Here is a 19,319-nt window from a genome sequence, read left to right as displayed (position 1 = left end):
ATTGGTGAAGAGAGCTAACTGTACTCCATTAGAGACTAATTTTTCTCCCATGTAAAACTAGATCATTTCAGTTGCACTCAATGATAAAAAAAAACATTATGAACTATTTTATGGCTCCAAAGATTCTTACTCCAAATTCACCTGCCCATTAAGAAAAAACATCTGCACATTTGTTATGTATATATTTATTTTTGAGAGAGGTCTCTACAATTCTCGTCGGCCTTTCAACAACTTCTAGTGTTCTCAGGATTCACTTGCATTTTTCAAGTTTCTCGGCTCTCTTCACAACCTTGTATTCACTCTGACATCTCTCGGCCTCCCCATGACTTTGGAGTCACTCTGCACAACCTTCTAAACAGCAAGAGGTATTTCTCTTTCCTCACCGCCCACGATTCAGGTTTTTTTTCAGACAGACAACCTCCTGCCCAGGGGATTCTACTTCTCACAGGTCTTCATAGATGCCTCTGCCTTCAGCCCTTCTCCCTGGTGTCCAGTTTGGCAAGCAGGCCCTAGCCCTAGGTCCTCTCTTCAATGCAGCACCAGGTCTTCTGGTAGAAACTGTGGCACATGCTCACCAGAGCAACTGTTGGACATCTGTGAACATATGCACTTCTTCTGCCCCGACACTGGCCTTCCCATGTATCAAGGGAGTGGATGAATACATGTCTGTGTACACCCAATCTGTTGTCACCGGGGTCGGTGATATCTTCGTCCGACAGTGTAGATTCCGAGATCTCCCCCTGCCCCGACTCCTCACCTTCTTCTTCCTTCCAAGAACCCTTCTTTTCCTTTCTTCGTGATCGCACCTTTTTTTTATGTAGATAGGGACGACCCCGGGTGGAAGCCACCGTGCCCCCCAAGAAGGGAGACCAAGGGGCCCCTCCCCCCCCGGGAACGACCAGGAGGGGAAAAAGCCCTTAGGCACAAAAAACCCCTGTGCTATCGCCGGGTGCTTTGGAGGAGTGGAACCAGGAATCCTTGTAGGGTGAGTGCTGGTATAAAGTGTCTGGAGGCAACACGTGGGAGTGAACCCCCCCAAGGACACAGACAGTCCAGTAAGCAGTCCGAGGAACTGGTACACGGGAGGATAGAAGTGGAGGTAACAAAACAGTAAGCAAAGGCAGTCCGGGGGAACAGGCAGGAGACTGGTACACGGGAAGGTCACAGCAAACTTATCCGAGTGGTAGGCGAGAGCAAATCCAATGGACAAAGCAGGGAACTGGTAAACGGAAGAGACGGAGCAGAGCGAGAGGAAGAAGGATACAGAAGGACGGGGCAACAGTCAAGAGGAAGAAGAGCGGTAAGTGAAGATGGGAAGGAGGGAGGGTAAGCAAGTTGGAAGGAGGGCAGGGGAGGCGGGCAAGAGAAGCAAAGCAAAGGGAGCGGAAGAAGGGCAGGCAGAAACAGCGGAGGAACGAAGGATGAGCAGAAAGGGAGCCGGACTGGGCGCGAGGACCCAACCGGCGGAAAACGAGTAACCAAGGTAGAGAGCAACAGCGAGCAAGCAACTCAGGGCTAACGGGACGAAACCGGAAGTGTTGCGACGCGTCCGTGACCCAGAAGTGGCTGGTTAAAACACCGGGCCGCGGAGCGCTCATCCAATGAGAACAGAAGGAAAGTGAAAACCAGGAAATAGGGGGTGTGACAGAAAGCTGCTGGCGGACGGGACTAAGTTCTGCGTCGCCAGCGGCTCCATAGACGCCAGGAACTTGGCGGCATGACAGTATGCCCCCTCCTATAAGATCCTCCCCCTGGTTTCCCTGGATGAAAGAAGTGGTACTTGCGAAGTAAGACAGGGGCATTTATGTGTGTGATGGGTTCCCAAGAGTTTTCCGATGAAGGGTAGCCCTTCCATTTAACCAAATATTCCAGCCTGCCTCTGTGATACCTGGAGTCACAGAGTTGGGCGACCTCATATTCTGCCCGAGTAGAACCCTGAGGAATCGGGGCCTGTCTAACCTGACGTGCCCAAGTGTCAGCATGAAATGACTGGAGTTGAGAGGCATGGAAAACAGGGTGGACCCTTTTGAGGTTGTTGGGTAATTTCAAGCGAAAAGCCACAGGGTTGATCTTCTGTATGATCTCGTATGGCCCTAGGTACTTGGGAGATAGCTTGGAGGGATGGACCCAATGAGGTAAATACCTAGTGGAGAGCATGACCCTGGTACCCACATCCCATCCTGGTACAGGTCTTCTGTGTTTGTTGGCTTGAATGCAATACTGAGCTTGGGCTGATTTAAGGCCTTCCTCTACCTTCTTGTGTGTCTCTCTAAGGAGGGAGAGGGAAGAATCTACCGATGGTAAACTAGTAGAGAGGCCCGAGACAGGAAGAATGGAGCGAGGGTGAAAACCATAAGTACCGAAAAAAGGACTAAACCCCAGAGCAGTATGTGTGGAGTTATTGTAGGAGAATTCTGCTAGAGGGAGTAGCGTGCACCAGTTGTCCTGTTGGGAGTTGATGAAGCACCTTAAGTACTGTTCCAGGGTTCCGTTCAGGCGTTCGATTTGCCCATTGGATTGCGGATGGAATCCAGAGGTGAGAGCTCTTTTGATACCTAGTCTGGCACACAGTGCCTTCCAAAACCGGGAGGTGTACTGGCTACCCCGGTCTGAAATTATTTTGTTAGGCATACCGTGCAACCGGAATATGTCTTGGAGAAACACGTCAGCCATCTTGGCTGCAGTGGGAACACCAGGCAATGGGGAGAAGTGAGCCAATTTTGTAAATTAATCCACTACCACCATGACACAGGTGCATCCTTGAGACGGGAGCAAATCCACTATAAAATCCGTAGAAATCGTGCTCCAAGGACCCTTTGGTACAGCACTTGGTTCCAGTAGACCGATTGGTCGTTGACGGGATGCCTTACTCCGCAGACAGACGATACATGACTGAACATACCGATCTACATCCCTCCTCATCGTAGGCCCGTAGGAATGTCTTTGAAGGTATTCGAGAGTGCCGGCCACACCCTTGTGTCCTGCAAGTTTTGAGTCATGACACCAGGTAAGTGCCGTCTTGCGGAAAGCCGGTGTGGGTAGATAGAGTTTTCCTCCGACAAGGTAAAGGCCATTCCTGATTTCATAGGCCAGATCCTTAGAATGTCTTTCCACCTCAAAGCGACCTCCAGAGTCCTCCTGTACCTGCTTAAGGAACTTAGAAACAACTCCGATAGTCCTGGACTGGGGAAACATCCGTTCAGGAGGCGTATCTGTCTCTGGCATGCAATCACACCGGCGGGAGAGAGAATCGGCTACAACATTCATCTTGCCGGGGATGTAGGTTATGTGGAATTCGAATTGAGCGAAGAAGTGAGCCCATCGGGCCTGTCGAGTGTTGTAGCACTCAAACTGTTTGAGAACCTGCAAGTTCTTGTGATCGGTCCGAATGGTGAACGGGAACCTTCCTCCTTGAAGCAGATGGCGCCATTCTACACAAGCTGCCTTCATGGCTAACAGCTCTCGCTCTATGACCGAGTAGTTCCTTTGACTGGTCTTTAGGGTCTTTGAGAAGTAAGCCACCGGATGTTCTGTACCCTGGATGTCTTGAAGAAGCACAGCCCCTATTGAGGCTGATGAAGCGTCCGTCTCTAGAATGAAGGGCAGATGTTGGTTTGGTTGTTGTAGGATGGGTGCAGAACAGAAGGCTTCCCTAAGATTCCTAAAACTGTCTTCCGCCTCTGTTGACCATTTGAATGGAGTTGCAGACTTCTTTAAAAGAGAGGTGATGGGTAGTATCTTTTGAGAGAAATTAGGGATAAATCTCAGGTAGAAGTTTGCTAACCACAGGAATTTCTGTATCTCTTTGACTGAGGTAGGTGAAGGCCATTTAATGATGGAAGACACCTTGTGTGGATCCATGGAGATACCGTGGTCGGACAGTATGTATCCTAGATAAGGAATGGAGGAGGCTGAAAATACACATTTGGCGAGTTTAACAGACAAATGATTTCTCTGGAGCCTTCAGAATACTTCCCTGACATGTTCCACGTGGTCTTCAGGAGTGCGGGAGTAGATCGGAATGTCATCTAAGTATACCAATGTGGTTTGGCACAGGAGATCGGAGAATAGTCTGTCCATAAACCGTTGGAATACCGACGGGGCGTTTACCAACCCAAACGGCATTACCTGGTACTCGAAAAGTCCGGAAGGAGTCCGGAATGCTGTCTTCCATTCGTCTCATTTCTGCACCCGGAGTAGGTGATAAGCATTCCTCAGGTCGAGTTTGGTGAAGATTGTGGCACCATGTACAGCTTGTAGGATATCGGTGATCAATGGCATAGGATACCGGTCTTTTATGGTGACTTTGTTTAGACCACGATAATCTATACACGGCCTCAACTTCTTTGAATCTTTTTTAGAGATGAAGAACAAGGATGCCCCTGCGGGGCACTTTGAAGGCCTTATGAGCCCGTTTTCCATATTGCTGTCCAAATACTTTTTCGGAGGTATTGTTTCTCTTCCAAAGACAGTGAAAACATCCTACCGAAGGGTACCAGAGCTCCTGGGGTAAGATCTATGCAACAGTCTTCAGGCCGATGCGGAGGGAGCTTGACGGGTATCTTTTCAGTTGCTACCTCGTTGAACTCCTTCAGGTAGTGTGGGAGACAGTGTACTGTTCTGACTTCGCAGCTATTTGTGGTCTTGACGGTCTCGAATCTTGGTTCTGGCAAGCATTCCGATTTGCATAGTGAGGACTGAAAACTAAGTAAGTTTCTAGACCAGTCAATACTGGGGTTGTGTCTGCGTAGCCAACAGATACCCAGGATTATGGGGAAGTGAGCAGCCCTGATGATATTGAATGTGATGCTTTCGATATGTTGTTGGATGGACAAAGTGAGTGCTTCTGTGGTGTGAGTGATCAAACCCGAGCTCAAATGTTTGCCATCAACCCCTTCCACCTTTTGATCTTCTCGTTTGGCTATCCTTTTCACTCCCTGTCGTTCTGCCCAATGGGTATCCATGAAGTTCCCTGCTGCTCCACAGTCGAGTAGAGCTAGAGTGGTTACTTCCTTGGTGCCCACTCAGAGAAACTGTGAGCACCATCAACAGGGAGTCTTCAGACGTTTCTGTGGAGGATACAGAAAGAGGAGCGGAGGGACTAAGAGCAGCCCCTCGGTAATGCGTCCCAATGTTTACCGAGGGCGAGCGTTTCCTGACCTTCTGGGTGGTACTTCCGGACAATCTCTTAGCAGATGTGAGGAAGACCCGCAGTACATACACAGGGAGCTCTCCCTGCGCCGTTTCCTTTCTTCAGGTGTGAGTGGGGCTCTGGTGGTTCCGATCTGCATAGGTTCTTCCTTAGCGGTCCGTTGGAAGGGCACTTACGCGGGTGAGTGAGTCTCCAAGAGAGGGTACACTTAACCTGGTCTTCTTCTTTTCTTGACGTCTTTCTGTCATCCTGAAGTCAATTCGGAGGGCAGCTGTCAGGAGTTCGGCAAAGGACACCGTTCTTTCTATCCGGGCTAGTTCGTCCTTCAATTCCTCCCTTAAACCTCGCCGAAATATGGCATACTGGGCCTGTTCCTGCCAACCTGCCTCAGCTGCCACCTGTTTGAACGCGGTGATGTATGTCAGGAGATCAGAATTCCCCTAACAGATGTCAAGGAGGTCCTCCGAGGCCAAGAAGGTACTCTCTGTTCGCAGAAAGGTTTGTTGAATCAGAGCCTTAAAGGCATTGTAGTCCTGTAAAACCGGGTCTGGCTGGTTTACTAGAGGGGTAGCCCAAGCCAGGGCATTCCCTGTCATGTGGGTGATCATGAACCCCACCTTGGCGTGGTCTGAGGCAAAGGTCTAAGGGCGAAAGGAAAAATGAAGATTGCAGGCGTCCAGGAACTCATTAACCCTTTTAGGGGAACCATCGAACTTCCCTGATAGTAGGGGAAGTGGATGTAAATCGGTTGAAGGTCTTTCCCTTTCCGTCAGACGCTGTTGTAGGGTGGCGTTAGCTGTCTTAAGGTTCTGCATCTCCAAATTTAGACTTTGTACAGCGGCTACGAGTTCTTGTACCTGCTGTGGGGTGATCATCTCCTTTTGGGCATCGCAAACTGTCACCGGGGTCGGTGATATCTTCGTCTGACAGTGTAGATTCCGAGATCTCCCCCTCCCCCGACTCCTCATCTTCTTCTTCCTTCCAAGAACCCTTCTTTTCCTTTCTTCGTGATCGCACCTTTTTTTATGTAGATAGGGATGACCCCGGGAGGAAGCCACCATGCCCCCCAAGAAGGGAGGCAAGGGGCCCCTCCCCCGGGAACGACCAGGAGGGGAAAAAGCCCTTAGGCACAAAAAACCCCTGTGCTATCGCCGGGTGCTTTGGAGGAGTGGAACCAGGAATCCTTGTAGGGTGAGAACCCAACCGGCGGAAAACGAGTAACCAAGGTAGAGAGCAACAGCGAGCAAGCAACTTAGGGCTAACGGGACGAAACCGGAAGCGTTGCGACGCGTCCGTGACCCAGAAGTGGCTGGTTAAAACACCGGGCCGCGCAGCGCTCATCCAATGAGAACAGAAGGAAAGTGAAAACCAGGAAAAACCAGGAAATAGGGGGCGTGACAGAAAGCTGCTGGTGGACGGGACTAAGTTCCGCGTCGCCAGCGGCTCCATAGACGCCAGGAACTCGGCGGCATGACATCTGTGCCCATCACCATTGAGTTCATCTTCTTTTGTAGGAAAGGGCTGCTGGCTGGTTTCCTAAGCTCTTCCAGGATTGATCATTCCGTTGTTTTCCTTGTTTTAGGTGTCCTGATTGGTTTATTTTCTCAGAAGAAATGATCTCGGGATACTTCATTTGCAACATGTGCTCATTAATACTACACTCTGAGCATTGGTCGGGTCTTAATTGCTGTGTACATTTTTTAAAGATTGACCCACAGCCTTTTAAATTGGTGCTGTGACATACGTGCCAATTGTGACCTGAAAATGTGCACAGATGGACTACAAAAGGTATTCAGCAAACTTGTAGTGACCATAGTTTGCGGTTTCACATGACCATGAGTGGTCATGATTCTCGCTCTGCAGGTATGGTGTATTGCTGTGTTTCTCACAGAATACTATCCGTCTGTTCAGCACCTGCCGTTCCCCACTCCATTGTTCAAGTCTGCTAAAATGCTACAGTCAGGTTTAACTTCAACACCTTCACCCTACATTCTGAGCTTTCAATGTTGATTTCGAATTCTATCTGGGGGGGGAGCACTGACAATTATTCCTCCGGGGCATGCTGGAATCTGTAGTCCCCGATCATCTATTCATATAAGGATGCATCTTACTGAAAAAAGGAAATATTGGATCTAATGTAATCCAAATCTATCCACCTTCTTAATGGCGCACCGGGTAGTGATTTGACCAAACCAGTCCACTGTGACTTGGCCCCATCATACAAAAGAATGGAGAGTTTCTCTGACTTACAACAAGGGATACTACTTGCCTCGCTCCTTCATTTATAGAATCTCGATTCACTGTCATAACATAACAGGAACAATTGAAGTTCTAGGTAATGGCTGTCACAGAATGAGACATTTCAAAGGTTTTTATTTTCTTCGTGGGGCCTATGGCCACCCCTCCCTTCCTAAGTATTCCTCCTCCTGTAAGGACTGGCAGCTTTTCCCCTGGTTAATCTGGCCCTTTCTTCTCATCCCAAGGCGTTTATGTACCGGGGAAAAGTCTTGTAACAGGAGCGTGGCTCCACCCACTTTCTTCACACAGGCTCGCCTCTTCGCATACATGGTGTAGGAAGTTCAATGTTCCAGCTTGTGATTTGGGCCCTATTCCTGTGTGCCGCTTCAGTAAGTTGGGGCAAGGATATTCCCTTTTCCCCTGTTCATACCTGGTGGTCTCGGGGACCTTGTTTTGACAATGTAAGCTTGCTGGCAGACTGCCATGCTCGCAGCGCTGGTCGCTGCGCTGTACTGCTTTGCGGCTGCAGTGGTGGTGTCTCTCTCTCTCTCTCTCTCTCTCTCACTTTCTTTCCCCCTCTCTCCTCACCCGTGCAGAGCTTCAGTTTTCCATTTGGTCTCTTTCCATTCATAACATGGGGTGCTGGTGTTGTTTCTATCACTTGGTCTTCTTGGTTGCCTCTGTGTCGCTCTGGGTCTTTTTGAAATTAAAGACAAACACTGGCCAGTATCTGAAGCAAGAACCAATGCTAAAGATAAGGGTCTGCACACACACATGCTGATATGGGGGCTGGAGTTAGGAATTGAGGCCCTCTTTACTGCCACCATCCACCTCATGTATAGGACTGGTTGTGGATGGCTCCTTGGTAGGCCTGCCACTACTGGCTGAGAGGGGGTTCTGTCCTCTCTTAACAAGGCCGGGGTACTGGTCTTGTCACATGGCAGAGAGGCTTACTATTATGCCATTTCAAATCAATGAAACCACAGCATGTAAAACAGGTATACGGTAGAGCATATAAAAGACCTGTTTATGAGTCCAATCTGCTGCCTTGAGGATGTCTTCTATTTTGGTGCCTAACCAAAAGGCCTTGGATGATATTGCTCCGCTAGAAAAGTAAGCTCCAGCGATGGAAGTACCAAACTAGCCTGAGCCATGATGCACCTTGCCCATCTGGCTAAATTGGAAGAAGGAATTGGGAGATGGAGTTTACAGAAGGAAATTAAGTTTTTTTCTGCACACCTCAAAGTGGTTGTTCAGTGTTTGTACTCTCTGAGACATTGTCCCATACACAGCTATCGCCCATCCTGGAAAGCACAAAAAAAGAATATAATAAAACCTGGACTTGTGCATCAACTCCCCATCTGGTGGCAAAGATCTACTTGACAAATGCAATGTCCTAACATCTGACACTCTACAAAAGGAGACCAGACAAATCAGAATCACCATCTTGGCTGAGACCTCCTGAAGTGACAAAGAGGCATTATTGGTCAGTTTCCAGAATGTTAAGGCCATAGTGACATCCCAAAATGAGGGAAGGCGTGGTCTATGACAGGGGTCTGCACTGTGAGAAATTGGAAGGTGTCTCACCCACTAGTCCCCAGGGATCTGTCATCCAGGTGGCCAGGACACAGCCATCGCATTTGGATCCTGTTCCTGGGGATGGCCCAGTGCAGGAGGATCACCTGGATGAGGGTTCTCCGGGGAGTGGAAGTGGGATACCGGAGGGTGAGATTGTCATGACCACATGTTAAGTTCCCATTTTAGTCCTAGGAAATACAGGTTCATATGGCAATTCATGTTGCCTTAGCTGGTTAATTGATTCTAATTCCCTCATGTTAATGGTTGGTTGGGGTTTCCTTAATGGCCGCTAGGTGGTGCCTCTGAGTCAGTTAGCTAGCGGGTCTAGTTGTTTTCATTGCCGGCTATTTAAGCCCCGCCCATCAGGAGACTCGCGCTTCGCGTCGTTCGTCTGAGTACAGATGGAACGCTCGCCGCGTACCTCCGATTTCTATCACAGTTAAAATATTCCTTGTCCACAGACATTTACTGTAGTTCCGTTAGTAACTAATTACTAGTTCTCAGTTCCTTTCCTGTATTCCCTGTGCAGCCGCCTCCGCTTCCGTCACAGTCCGCAGTTTGGAGTCCTGTCATTGCGGTCTCCTCACCTCACAGCCTGTTTGCTCCGCTTCAGTCACAGTCCGTAGTTGGGAGTCCTGTCATAGCGGTCTTCTCACCTCACAGTCAGTTTGCTGCTTCTCTCACACAAGTACTCCTAGTGATATACGAATGTTTTTGCTTCGTTTTGTTGCCTTATCAAATACTTCGAATTGTGTATAATTGTTATTAGGCTACCTTACGCATTCTATGGTATTACGCTGTCATTAGCGGGTTCTTGCCAGATTGTGGAGTTTGCCTTGAAGGTGTGTTCTAGTCAGAGATAATAGTTTGTCACGGCTCTCCAGTCTGCATATTCACACACGCCTCACACCACAGCAAACATTTCCCTTTTTAGGTTATATTAGGATAGGGGTAACTGTCACACCGCCCCCCGCACAAAAGACATGCCCCTCTATGTCCTCCTCTCAAGCAGCACTCAAATCCACACATCCCAACAGAGGTACCTTACTGCCGCAACAGGTTCCACACTGTAGGGCACGACATGGTACGCTTGACAAAACTGGAGTTTATCGCCCTTCACGTTTGTGGCAGATTAATTGGAGGCTCCTTCATCACAAACAATCACACTGTTCACGGAGGACTGTCCGACACAACACGGCGCGGATCACGTGACTAGTTGCCTAGCAATACTGCAACGCTTTGGTAACTTGCGTCACGTGACCGTTGTCACGTGTTTCCCTACGTCGGATAAAAGGAGTCCAGTTACTAACAGCCTTGCTTCACAGCTGTTCTTTTGGGATCACGTGTTGCTCGCGCTTCGTTCAGGACTATTTTCACTTTGGACCACGGCTTTTTGTACTACGGATTATTCTTCGTCTAAACCCTGTCAACTTTGGAACTTTGGATATATTAGGCTGCCGAACTGTTTTTCCATAACGGACTGCCTCGTGTCTTGCCCTTACTTGCCTTGGAACTTTGATCATCTGTTGCCGACCTCCACGCTGCTCTACGGACTGCCTTGTGTCTAGCCCTTATTTGTTTTGGACCTCGGTCCTGCCTTAGGTGGTTGCCTGCCAGGACTTTATCAAGCTTCACCCGGACCTGTTGTCCTTAGAACCTCCCTGGGTCCACGCTCCAACACTCACAGGTATTTCAGTGGTTCAGGTGTTTATACTCAGATACTGCATTCTGTAACAGTACATAACCATATACCTTCCCTTACAGCTCTCCAGGGGTTCTTCCGGTTGTTCCTGCGTCCTGACTCCACGGACTACCATCTTTGGCCCTAACATTCATTCTGACAGGTATTCCTGTGGATGTCAGTTTGATATTTGGGGACAGAGGGATAGCCCATACTCTGCACGACCATCAACTTTGTAACAGACTGTGAAGCCTATTTTTGGTCGTCCAGAGCATGAATCCCTCCACCGGGGACCCAGTGACGGCTTTGATACAGGCAGTGGCGTCCCTCAGGACTGACATGGCCGCCGCCACGACCGCCATACATAACCGACTTGATGCCCTACAAAGCACACATTACCCGTTGCCCCCAGATGCCGAATTCGGGGATACCGTTCCCCCGAATCAGCCAGCCCCTGTTCCAGCCCCTACACCCACTCCTGTGTTACTCCCAAACCCTGTTCCTCTTGCTGCTCCAGAACGTTTCCAGGGGGATCCTCGGAAATACCGTACTTTCATTAACCAATGTAAGCTTCATTTTTTGTGCAGACCCTTGGCTTTTCCCGATTCAGTCACAAAGGCCGCGTTTCTTCTCTCACATTTATCTGGGGTAGCGGCTACATGGGCGAATCCAATGTTGGAAAACAATCATCCCGCCTTGTATGATTTTGATCTTCTCATAGCGGAAATGGCCAAAGTCTTCGATACACGCCATAAGGCTCAATCAAGGGACCTGGAACTCCTAGACCTAACACAGGGTAAACTATCACTGATAGAATACATCGCTCGGTATAACCAACTTGCCGCTGAGACTTCTTGGCCTGAGGAGAAAAAGGCAATTGTGTTCTACCGTGGCTTGTGCAACACCATGAAGGATGCGCTTTCAGTGGTTCCTGCTCTTCCCTCGGTGTTTTCGGATCTAGTGGATCTTGCTTTACAGATCGACGCAAGGAGATCCGAGAGAAGGACAGAAACAACGTTCACTAGCCAGTCCGGTCCAGCCTCCTCTACCTCTTCCGAACCCATGCAGATAGGTGGTATCCGAAGCCCGATAACATCAACCGAACGAGAACGTCGGAGAACGGATAATGCCTGTTTCTATTGTGGGTTGAACGGACACTATGTAAGGGAATGCCCCCGACGTCCTAAGAACAAAACCCCGGGTTTTCAGAGGGCTCGCCCATGATTCAGGGGGCACCGGCGAGCCTATCCACGAATCCCTCTGAACCCGCCTTTGGCCCGTCAGACCGGTAGTAGTCCATGCCCTTATGAAACCCACTAGGGAGGTCACACATGTGGTTCATATTGTCATTGATACAGGGGCTACCGGATGTTACATCGATATAGACTTGGCCCATCGTCTCAACCTACCCCTGGTCAGAAAAGAACATCCAGAACCCGTACATGCGGTCGATGGCACATCTTTGTCTTCCGGTCCCATCCAGTTCCAGACCGCTCCCTTGGAAGTATTGATCCAGAGTACCCATAGGGAAGTCATGTCATTTGACCTTATCACTACACCCCAATTCGGCATTATAGTGGGTATACCTTGGTTACGGCAACACAACCCGTTGATTAATTGGGGAACGGGACAAGTCATGTTCGAATCTGAAGTGTGTCAACAGTTCTGTCTTGTGGAAAATGAGTCGCTCTCCTCTCCGGCCACAATCCTTGGTGCCCTGGCAGCTACTCACATTGATGACATTACACCAGACACTAGGCATTCGCATACCGTGGGGGCCATCCTGGCGAACATTCCCGCCGAATATCATGATTTCCACATGGTTTTTGATAAAGCCACTGCGGAAGGTCTACCCCCACACAGACCATACGATTGTCCGATTGATCTGGTTCCAGACGCTCCTATACCCAGGGGTAAGATCTACTCGTTGTCACACCCAGAGGAACAGGCCCTCAAAGTATACATTCGTCAGGCTTTACAATTAGGACACATCCGTCCATCATGTTCCCCGGATGCCAGCCCGATATTCTTCGTGCCAAAAAAGGAAGGCGACTTGCGGCCGTGTGTAGACTATAGGAGGTTGAATGCCATTACTATTAAAAACAGGTACCCTCTACCGTTCATCTCCACCCTACTGGACAGGCTGACAAGGGCTACGGTTTTTACCAAACTGGACCTAAGAGGGGCATACAACCTGATCCGTATGAGGCCTGGGGACGAGTGGAAGACGGCCTTCTGCTCCAAGCAGGGACTGTATGAGTATACGTAATGCCCTTTGGGCTTTGTAACGCTCCCGCTACTTTCCAACGATTTATCAACGACGTGTTCTTTGACATTCTGGATACGTTCGTGGTGGTATATCTGGACGATATCTTGGTTTTTTCGTCCTCGTTGGAGGAACACGTCTGTCATGTCAGAGAGGTTCTTTCTCGCCTCAAGGCGAACGCCCTTTTCGCCAAGCCTGAGAAATGTACTTTCCATTCAAAAGAAGTGGAATTCCTAGGTTTTTTCATCTCCCCCGGGTGTTTGTCCATGAATCAGTCTAAGGTTCGTGCTGTTATGGGATGGCCGACACCGGTTAACATCAAACAACTCCAATCTTTTCTTGGTTTCGCTAATTTTTACCGACGGTTCATCGCAGGCTTTTCTTCCACTGTTTCTCCGCTGACCGCTTTGACTAGTCCTCAGGTTCCCTACATATGGAACCCTACACATCAAAAGGCATTTGAGGCTCTTAAGTCCAGGTTTGCTTCTGCCCCTGTCCTACAACACCCCGACTCCGACCTACCCTACGTTCTGGAGGCAGATGCCTCATCGTTTGCTCTGGGCGCTGTATTGTCCCAGCCGTGTCCAACCACGGGTAGTTTGCATCCAGTGGCCTATCATTCTCGAAAATTCTCGGCAGCCGAAACTCATTACACGGTAACCGAGAAAGAGCTGCTGGCCATCAAGGACGCCCTCCAGACCTGGCGACACCATCTTTTGGGGGCCAAGCATCAAACAGTGGTCTATACTGACCACAAGACCCTACAAGATCTGGCTTCCTTGAAATGCAGCAACAGCCGGCAAGTACGTTGGCACTTGTTCTTTGCTGCCTTCGACTTTGTTGTGAAACACCGACCAGGCTCCATCCACGGCAAGGCTGACGCTTTGTCCCGATCTCCCGGTGGGGATTCATTAGTCTCGTTTCCAGACACGTTATTAGGGAAAAGCCACGTTGTTTGTATGTGTACATCCTCGCCAACCATGCTCACTGCTATCAGACAATGGGTTGCTCAACATCCTCATGCACTCACTGAATGGGACATTATACTCCGAGACGGGCTGCCGTTTGTCCAGGACAAGCTGTTTCTTCCTACCTGCGAGGTACGCAATCAGGCGCTTGCCTGGTCGCATGATGCTGCCATAAACGGCCATCCCGGGCAACAACGCACCCTTGAATTATTACATCGCTGGTGCTGGTGGCCATCCATGAGAAGAGACGTAGAAAACTACGTAAACACATGTTCTGTATGTGCACAATGCAAAACACGCAGCGGACGACCATTAGGGTTACTTCTGCCGTTACCCATACCTCCCAGGCCATGGCACACCATCTCTATGGATCTTATCACTGATTTACCCCGTAGGCAAGGTTACAATACCATATGGGTTATTGTCGATTCATATACAAAAATGGCCCGTTTTATTCCCTGCACAGGCATACCATCGGCCCCAGCACTGGCTCGCCGGTTTTCAAGACGGTTTTTTGTCTGTTTGGGTTACCACAAGTCATTGTATCAGACCGGGGATCCCAGTTTACGTCCTGTTTTTGGCGTGCTCTTACCAAACTCTTGGGTATTGATGCTCGCTTCTCTTCGGCGTACCATCCCGAAAGTGACGGGCAAACCGAGAGGGTTAACCAAGCCCTAGAGCAATACCTGCGGTGTCTGTCCCTTCAGTTCCAGGACTCCTGGCCCAAACTGCTCTACCTTGCTGAGTTTGCATACAACAACTCTCGTCATTCAGCCACTGGGTTTTCCCCCTTTTATTCTTTGTATGGGCAACATCCACGCGTCCTTCCTCTCCCTGATTTCTCATCTGCCACTCCTGCCGCCAACGCCTGCGTACGTGATCTAGCTGGTGTTCATGCACAAACCCTGGTCCATCTCCGTGAAGCGCAGTCCGTGATGAAGGTTAAGGCGGACCGTAGGCGGGCTGAGGCACCGGTGTATCAGGTGGGCGATCGGGTGTGGTTATCGACCAGGCACCTGCGAATCCCTGGTTGTCGCAAATTGTTGCCTCGTTTTGTGGGTCCCTATCGGATCATTAAAATCCTGAATCCCGTGGCCCTGCGATTGTCTGTTCCAAATGCTTGGCGGATCCATCCGGTCTTCCATGTATCCCTCCTCAAGCCTTACCTTGCTTCCACTCGTGTCCTTGTTCGTCCCGCCCCTGTCCCTGTGTCCTCCCTGGACGTGTTTGAGGTCAGTGCCATCCTTGGATCACGTTTCCATAGGGGTCGCCTCCAGTACCTGGTGGACTGGCTGGGTTATGGCCCCGAGGACCGCTCTTGGGTTTGTTCCCGTGATGTCCAGGCACCGCTTTTGGTGTCGCAGTTTCATAGGGATAACCCGGCCAGCCCACGTGGTCGTGGGCCTTTGAGGGGGGATTCTGTCACACCGCCCCCCGCACAAAAGACACGCCCCTCTATGTCCTCCTCTCAAGCAGCACTCAAATCCACACATCCCAACAGAGGTACCTTACTGCCGCAACAGGTTCCACACTGTAGGGCACGACATGGCACGCTTGACAAAACTGGAGTTTATCGCCCTTCACGTTTGTGGCAGATTAATTGGAGGCTCCTTCATCACAAACAATCACACTGTTCACGGAGGACTGTCCGACACAACACGGCGCGGATCACGTGACTAGTTACCTAGCAATACTGCAACGCTTTGGTAACTTGCGTCACGTGACCGTTGTCACGTGTTTCCCTACGTCGGATAAAAGGAGTCCAGTTACTAACAGCCTTGCTTCACAGCTGTTCTTTTGGGATCACGTGTTGCTCGCGCTTCGTTCAGGACTATTTTCACTTTGGACCACGGCTTTTTGTACTACGGATTATTCTTCGTCTAAACCCTGTCAACTTTGGAACTTTGGATATATTAGGCTGCCGAACTGTTTTTCCATAACGGACTGCCTCGTGTCTTGCCCTTACTTGCCTTGGAACTTTGATCATCTGTTGCCGACCTCCACGCTGCTCTACGGACTGCCTTGTGTCTAGCCCTTATTTGTTTTGGACCTCTGTCCTGCCTTAGGTGGTTGCCTGCCAGGACTTTATCAAGCTTCACCCGGACCTGTTGTCCTTAGAACCTCCCTGGGTCCACGCTCCAACACTCACAGGTATTTCAGTGGTTCAGGTGTTTATACTCAGATACTGCATTCTGTAACAGTACATAACCATATACCTTCCCTTACAGCTCTCCAGGGGTTCTTCCGGTTGTTCCTGCGTCCTGACTCCACGGACTACCATCTTTGGCCCTAACATTCATTCTGACAGGTATTACTGTGGATGTCAGTTTGATATTTGGGGACAGAGGGATAGCCCATACTCTGCACGACCATCAACTTTGTAACAGAAACCTTCATTTTGAACATTCCTATTCCCAGTGAATATTGCTCGCCAATATTGAGCCTAGTAGCCTCTTCCCCTATTCCAAATAATAAAATAAAAAGAAACATTCTCCTGTGTCCCATCTTCAGGACTTGCGCCCCTGTATGAACAGGATGGAGAGCTCAACATATTAAATACCAAGGTGAGCCTTTGCTGGTCCTATAGTTACAAGTTTGTTCTTCCTATTTAAGAAGAAAACTAAGGAAGGGAATATTGTTATTTTCTCCACAGAAATTCCGTGTTAGCTCCCAGGAAGGTAGAAGTCAGTTGGAGGTCCAGAAGGTCCCTGCAGAGTTCAGGTGAGCGTTACAGAACGCGAAGCCCGCTTTGAAAAATACTCTGCCTGGACATTATGGAAACTCCAGAAGTAGACCAGTTGGCCCAGTTATTGGGGGAACTAAGAGCTGAGGTCCATTCAGCCCGCTCTGAAACCAGTGCTCTCCGGAGAGAATTAATTGTTAACCGGGATCGCACTGATGATTTAGCTCGCCAGATGTTGCAAGCCCAAGCGGGTCAAACTCCTTTGCCTCCTGCCAGCGCTTCTGCCCCCTTTCAGTCACGCTTCCTTCACCGGTTCAAGTAATTGTTCCCGGCAATATCCCCTTAGCTCCTCCTGAACGCTTTCTAGGAGATCCTAAGAAGTTTGCGGTTTTTCTTAACCAATGCCGGCTTCATTTTCTCCGTCGCCCTGGGGTATTTCCTTCTGATCAGGCCAAGGTAGCGTTTATATTATCCTATTTGGGTGGTTATGCGGCCGATTGGTCAATTCCGTTAGTAAACAGGGATGATCCGATTTTGAGAAATCTTTCAGACTTTCAGAAGGAGATGGGAAAATTGTTTGCACGTCATGCTCAGGGTCAGGCTCTAGATAATGAGTTACTTTCTCTTCGCCAAGGTAACCAGGAATTGTTGGCGTATGTAGCAACCTTTAACAGTTTGGTGGCAGAAACAAATTGGCCCACAGAGAAAAGAACCACCTTATTTCAGAGAGGACTCCGTAATGAATTGAAAGACGTCTTGGCTCAGGTGGTGAACCCTCCAGAAGGAATTGCAGAATTTATTGATTTAACTGTACAACTTGATCAGAGATTGCAAGACAGAAGGGTGGATCGCTCTCGCTCTGAAAACAGAACTTATTTTGTGCGCCCCAAGGAAAGTCAGTTGAGAGCCAGTTCTGAGAGTTCTGTTGAACCCATGCAGTTGGGACCGTTAAAGGACCGATATCACAAGCTGAAAGAGACAAGAGACGCCAGCAACAGTTGTGTCTTTACTGTGGTAAGGCTGGTCATTTTCTCAAGGAGTGTCCTATTAAACCTTCCCGGAAGCCTATTGGAGGCGTTAACCCAGACAAGAAGGACTTGAATTCGGAAAACTCCAGTGCCCGACAAGTGTAGAGGCCAACTTGTCGAGCATGGAAAAAGGTTTGGTGACCTCACACTTTGTTTTTCCCATTACTTTATCCAGTACAGAACAGCCCACCAGAATGCAGACTTTGCAAGCCTACATCGATTGTGGTGCAGTCGGTAATTATATGGATATCGATTTGGCAACTAGGATGGGTTTTCCTCGTGTGAACAAGCACGAAGCTGAAAATGTATCAGCAGCTGATGGTACGCCTTTGGCTTCAGGTCCTGTTATTCAACGCACGGCGAACCTTACTATGTGTTGTCAGGGGAAACATGAAGAGAGAATCACGTTGGACCTAATTAGTGCTCCCCAACTCCAAATTATACTTGGCTTGCCCTGGTTGGAGAAACATAATCCAAGGATTGATTGGCGAACTCGGTCTCTGACCTTTGCTGATGAGTGTAGAGAACTTTGCTGCAAGACAAACACCCAGGAAGATTCCCGCTTTATGAAGAAGGGCTCTGTTTCAACGTTAGGAATAATAGGCCTACTCCCTCCCGAGTATGCAGAATTCCGAGACGTCTTTGAAGAGAAATTGGCCGAGGAGCTTCCTCCACATCGACCCTATGATTGTCAAATTGATATTCTTCCTGGAAGTGAAATTCCGTGTAGTCGAATTTATTCGTTAACGGAGAAAGAAGATTCTCACCTGAAGAAATAATTAGACCAATACTTAGCCAATGGTTTCATTCGACCCTCCAAGTCTCCTGTTGCTTCGCCTCTTTTTTTTGTCCCCAAAATAAAAGGCGATCTCAGAACTTGTATCGATTACCGCGCACTCAACCAGATTACTGTCAAGAATCGATATCCTATTCCTCTCATTTCAAATTTGTTAGACCAAATTAAAGGAGTCCAGATATTTACCAAGCTGGATCTTAGAGGGGCGTATCACCTAATCCGAGTTAAGGAAGGCGACGAGTGGAAAACTGTATTTCGCACAAAATATGGCCTCTTCGAATACCAAGTCATGCCATTCGGGTTATGCAACGCTCCAGCTGCGTTTCAGTGCTTTATGAATGACATTTTGAAAGATCTACTTGATGTCTGCGAGTAGTCTACATTGAAGATATCTTAATTTTTTCAGCAAACCCTTCTGAGCATGTGAATCACGTTTCGGCGGTTTTGAAGAAATTGCGAGAAAACTCCCTTTATGTGAAAATGGAAAAATGTTCATTTCATGTTTCTGAAGTAGAGTTTCTAGGTTTTGTGCTGTCCTCTCAAGGAGTTAAGATGGATGTTCGTAAGGTGGAGGCAATTCTATCATGGCCGGTTCCAACTTCTGTGAAAGGAGTCCAAAGTTTTTTGGGCTTTGCTAATTTCTATAGAAGATTTGTGGAAAATTTCTCACAGTTGGTTCATCCCATCACATCATTGCTAAAGAAGAACCAGAAGTTTGCATGGACCCCGGAGGCCACAGTTGCGTTTCAGTCTCTCAAGTCCAAGTTTACAGAGGCTCCTATATTGAGACATCCTCATCCTGACTTACCTTTCATTGTAGAGACAGATGCCTCTAGTGCTGCCATGGGGGCTGTTTTGTCACAACGATATCCACAGACTCAAATTTTGCACCCAGTGGCGTTCTGGTCGAAATATATTTCAGCTGCGGA

General features: G+C 48.9%; 1 protein-coding gene across 1 annotated transcript in view; it reads right to left on the bottom strand.

Annotated features, from left to right (window-relative positions):
• Nucleotides 1-19,319, bottom strand: part of LOC138580751 (uncharacterized) — a 333,494-nt gene that overhangs the window by 278,352 nt on the left and 35,823 nt on the right. The gene's annotated exons all lie outside the window — the stretch shown is intronic.

Source organism: Ambystoma mexicanum, chromosome 3p, assembly GCF_040938575.1.
Source record: "Ambystoma mexicanum isolate Mex_15411 chromosome 3p, UKY_AmexF1_1, whole genome shotgun sequence".
NCBI lineage: Eukaryota > Metazoa > Chordata > Amphibia > Caudata > Ambystomatidae > Ambystoma > Ambystoma mexicanum.
The sequence above is the reverse complement of the archived record's forward strand: the minus strand, read 5'-3'. Positions and strand labels throughout refer to the sequence as shown.